This window comes from Capricornis sumatraensis, chromosome 10, assembly GCF_032405125.1.
Source record: "Capricornis sumatraensis isolate serow.1 chromosome 10, serow.2, whole genome shotgun sequence".
In the NCBI taxonomy this organism is placed as follows: Eukaryota; Metazoa; Chordata; class Mammalia; order Artiodactyla; family Bovidae; genus Capricornis; species Capricornis sumatraensis.
Window position 1 is genome coordinate 52175821 of NC_091078.1, and position 5458 is coordinate 52181278.

Here is a 5458-nt window from a genome sequence, read left to right on the forward strand (position 1 = left end):
ACTCAACACCAAGAGTCCCCTCGGTAAAGAAAACGGAGCTTGGGACCTCCCTGGTGGTCCAGAGGCTAAGACTCTGCACTCCTAATCAAGGGGTCCCAAACTCGATCCTTGGTCAGGGAACTAGATCCCACATGCCCCAACTAAAGATCCCACATGCTTCAACTAAAGATCCCACATGCCCCAACTAAAGATCCCACAGGCCCCAACTAAAGATCCCACAGGCTTCAACTAAAGATCCCACATGCCCCAACTAAAGATCCCACATGCCCCAGCTAAAGATCCCACAGGCTTCAACTAAAGATCCCACATGCCTCAACTAAAGATTCCATAGGCTTCAACTAAAGATCCCACATGCCCCAACTAAAGATCCCACAGGCTTCAACTAAAGATCCCACATGCCTCAACTAAAGATTCCATAGGCTTCAACTAAGATCCCACATGCCCCAACTAAAGATCCCACAGGCCCCAACTAAAGATCCCACAGGCTTCAACTAAAGATCCCACATGCCCCAACTAAAGATCCCACATGCCCCAACTAAAGATCCCACAGGCTTCAACTAAAGATCCCACATGCCTCAACTAAAGATTCCATAGGCTTCAACTAAGATCCCACATGCCCCAACTAAAGATCCCACAGGCCCCAACTAAAGATCCCACAGGCCCCAACTAAAGATCCCACAGGCTTCAACTAAAGATCCCACAGGCTTCAACTAAGGATCCCACATGCCCCAACTAAAGATCCCACAGGCCCCAACTAAAGATCCCACAGGCCCCAACTAAAGATCCCACATGCCCCAACTAAAGATCCCACAGGCTTCAACTAAGATCCCACATGCCCCAACTAAAGATCCCACAGGCTTCAACTAAGATCCCACATGCCCCAACTAAAGATCCCACATGACTCAACTAAAGATCCCACAGGCCTCAACTAAAGATCCCACATGACTCAACCAAAGATCCCACAGGCTTCAACTAAAGATCCCACATGACTCACCTAAAGATCCCACAGGCCTCAACTAAAAATCCCACATGCCCCAATGAAGATGGAAGATCCTGAGTGCTGCAACTAAGACCTGGCACAGCCAGATAAATAATTTTTTAAAAAAACGATGGAGCTTATTGTAGTTATTTCAGGGAAAACAAATACCTGTACTGCTCCCAGTCCACACAGTGGGAGACTTGCATTGGTCTTCAGGGCAATACCTACTATGCCGCCTGCATTCAGTCAACCTTGGTCAAGACACTGCTTGCCAAGAGGCAACAATTCCAGGCTCAGTCCACGGCTTCAGTGTCCTCGAGCTCACAGCTATTCATACTACGTCAGACAATTGTTGAGAATCAGTATTCATCAGTGCATGGTAAGTCAATTTCAAACTACAAAAATCCATAAAACACATCAAAATAAGTATAGTGCATACAACTATTCCACAGTCTAAGAAAAAGAAGCTGACATATATATATATATATATACAAATGTACAGAGTGATAATGCTGGTAAATGTGAAGTATTTTTGTTTAATATTTATTTATTTGGCTGCACCAGGTCTTAGTTGTGGCAAGTGGTATCTAGTTCCCTGATCAGGGATCGAACCTGGGGCCCCTGCATTGGGAGCACAGAGTCTTGGCCACTGGGCCATCAGGGAAGTCCTGTGAAGTATTTTAATACGTGACCGACAGGTCCTCTCCTATAACTGAGGTTGTTCTACAGAAACAGCAGTGTCTACACTCAGTTGCATCAAGTATACAGTCACGCCCCGCACCCAATCCCCCCACCCAGAGAGAACCTTGAGATGGGAAAATGAGGAGGCAGGATATACCATGGAGGCTATTTTATAGAAAAAATATATGTTAAGTATCATACTAAGTGAAGTAAGTTAAAAACAAGTATTATATGATATCACTTATATGTGGGATATCAAAAACAATATAAAAAAGTCTATAAACAAAACAGAAATAGACCCACAGACATAGAAAACAAATGTATGGTTACCAAAGGGGCGAGAAGGGGAGAGATAAATTAGGAATATGGGACTAACAGATACAAACCACTATACATGAGCTCGGAGAAGGCAATGGCACCGCACTCCAGTACTCTTGCCTGGAAAATCCCACGGATGGAGGAGCCTGGAAGGCTGCAGTCCATGGGGTCGCTGAGGGTCGGACACGACTGAGCGACTTCACTTTCACTTTTCACTTTCCTGCATTGGAGAAGGAAATGGCAACCCACTCCAGTGTTCTTGCCTGGAGAGTCCCAGGGACGGGGGAGCCTGGTGGGCTGCCGTCTCTGGGGTCGCACAGAGTCGGACACGACTGAAGCGACTTAGCATACACGAACTAGATTAACAACAAGAACCTAGTATACAGCACAGGGAACTCCATTCAGTATCTTGTAATAACTTATAATGGTAAGGAATCCGAAAAAGATTTTATATATATGTGTGTGTGTGCACGCACGCACACATGTATATGTGTGTCTGAATCACTTTCAGCTGAATACCTGAAATTAACACAGTATTGTAAATCAAGTTTGTACGTATATGTGTTGAGTGGCTCAGTCGTGTCCGACTCTTTGCGACCCCATGGACCACAGCCCTCCGGGCTCCTCTGTCCATGGGATTCTCTAGGCAAGAACACTGGTGTGGGTTTTCATGCCCTCCTCCAGGGGATCTTCCTGACCCAGGGATCAAACCTTCATCTCTTGCATCTCCTGCATTGGCAGGCGGATTCTTTACCACTGCACCACCTGGGAAGCCCATGTAAATTAATTACAGATAAATTTAAGAAAAGGAAAAAATATGTCACAACAAAAACTCACAACAGATGTGTCATCTATAGAAAAGGAACAGATACTCATGTTCTTTTTTAATGAATAAAAATATTGAGAAAAAGAATGCTTGGAAGAGCCCTTAAGAGAATATCCATTCATTCTGTCCTTCAACCTTCTAGCAGGAAAAGAACTAAAGCTATGTTCTCAGATTTAACAAGCAAAAAAAAAAAAAAAAGAGGCAAATCCATAGACAGAAAACAGAGGTTAAAAGTCTATGTTATGAAATTTCCCACCTTGAGCATTTCTAAGTGTACAGTCCAGGGGCATCAAGTATGTTCACATTGCTGTGTAACCCTTGCCACCATCCATCTCCAGAACTCTTCATCTTGTAACTTTTTCATTTAATATTTATGTTATTTATTAGGTTTCCCTGGTGGCTCAGATGGTAAAGAATCTGCCCATAATGCAGGAGACCTGGTTCAATCCCTGGGTTGAGAAGTTCCCCTGGAGAAGGGAATGGTTGCCCACTCCAGTATTTTTGCCTGAAGAATTCCATGGACAGAGAAGCCTGGTGGGCTACAGTCCCTGAGGTTGCAAAGATTTTTTAATTTATTACTTATTTATTTGGCTGTGCTGGGATAATCAGTTTGGGGATCTTTGATCTTCGTTGCAGCATGTGAACTTTGAGTTGCAGCGTGTGGGATCTAGTTCCCTGACCAGGGATGGACCCGGGGCTCCCTGCACTGGAAGCTTGGAGTGTTAGCACTGGACTGCCAGGGAGGTTCCTCATCTTGTAAAACTGAAATTCTGTGCCCACTAAACACTACCTTCTCATCCTCCCTCCCCACACCTCTGCTTACTAACCATCATTCTACTTTCTATCTCTACATATCTGACTACTCCACATACCTCATTGTTACGTATATCTTACCACAATAAAAAAAAAGTTTTAAGGAAAAAATAAGAAGCGTTTCCCTCCTTTCCATATCAGTTGCCCTGTCCTGGCCAGGCCACTGTTGTGTCTTATGCGGATAACAGCAGGAACTCCATGACTAGTCTGCCTCCCTGTCACGAACCTGACCTGGGACCCACTCACCTCTCCGCTTCCATTCTGAAACTGTCAAGAATTTTCAAATTCATTTCCGCCCAATCAAATGGGCAGGTGGCTCAGTGGTAAAGAATCTGCCTGCCAATGCAGGGGACGCAGGAGACACGGGTTCAATTCTTGGGCCAGGAAGATCCCTAGTAGGAGGAAATGGCAACCCACTCCAGTATTCTTGCCTGGAAAATTCCATGGATAAAGAAACCTGGAGGGTTGCAGCCCATGGGGTCTCATGGGATCACAAAGAGTTGAACACACTGAGTGAGTGCATGCATACAATCAAATACAAAATCCTTAGACTGCCTCAAGGCTAACAGAGGGTGATCCACCAGCTTCCCAACTTGCTAAGATGCTGCTCCTCAGAAAGACACAGAGAGACAAGAAAAACACAGAGGTCATACAGCAAGGCCTAAGAGACCTTTCTGCTAAATGCAGCCTTTGATTGTAAAACATACTGGTAGCAGTATCCACTCGGCTCTCGGCACTGTGGAGAGCCAAAAAGTAAGCTACTGTATCCCCATTCTGGTCAAAGAGTTACACGGAAGTCTGACTAGTTTTGGCAAGCTAGTTTGATCTAAGCTAGTCTAAACCAAAGTTGGGCATCGCTGCCCAGACCCGCCCCCACCCACCCCCATTCAATGACAACATCTACCATTACTGATGCACCCACTGCATCTTGGGCAGTGAGCATCCTCTCAAGCAGCACCCCCAACAGTTAAGTGTTGGAAGAAAGGGCTCCACATGCACCCCAGCCAACAGGGACTGTGCCTCCCAGCTCACTAGGAGGGCTGGGCCCAGCAAGCAGGAGGCAGACAGCCTTCTCACTGCACTGTGGGCAGCTTCCTGGACTGGTTCAGCAGCCGGAAAACAGTTTTCCTTCTGTCAGAAGAAAGCTGCATAGGCCCCCAGAAATTGTTTTGGAAGACAGTGCAGTTCGGTTCTCCATCAGAAATCTGACACCTGCCTCAATGAAAGGGGTAAGGAGAGTCCAGTCACCTGCCTGCCGACCATCTCCCACTTCACAGAGGGCAGAATCTGTACATCCTAGAAGAGATTTTTCAGCTTTTAAAGGAAAAAGAGCATCGTTCTGAGGACTCTGGGCGGGGGGGGGGACACACTGTTGCCAAAATTTAAGAGCAAAACAGTTTACGAAACAGCTGAAGGATCTGGGGCTTCCCTGGTGGTTCAGTGGTTAGGAACCCGCTCGCCAATGCAGGAGACAAAGGTTCGATCCCTGGCCCAGGAAGATCCCACATGGAGGGGAGCAGCAGACCAAATAAGCCCATGCACCGCACCTACTGTGGGGGGAGAGCCCGGGAACTGCAGCTACTGAGCCCATGTAGCTCAGCTCCTGAAGCCTTCATGCCCCAGAAGCAGTGCTCTACAAGCCACTGCCGCGAGAAGCCTGCTCCCTGAAACTAGAGAACAGTTCCTCCCTGCAGCAACTAGAGAAAAACCCACACAGCAATGAAGACCCGGCACGGTCATAAATCAATGAATAAACAAAATTAAAAAAAAAAAAACAAAAAACCTGGAGTACTGAACCAGGAGTCAGGGAGTTATGCTGAGAGAAAGTCCCAGAGGTTTGT

At 46.3% G+C, this 5458-nt stretch overlaps 1 non-coding gene across 1 annotated transcript; it reads right to left on the bottom strand.

Annotated features, from left to right (window-relative positions):
- Positions 1-1570: 1570 nt before the first annotated feature.
- TRNAG-CCC (transfer RNA glycine (anticodon CCC)) lies at positions 1571-1643 on the bottom strand. The gene has a single exon. It is a non-coding gene; the product is annotated as a tRNA-Gly (tRNA).
- Positions 1644-5458: the final 3815 nt, after the last annotated feature.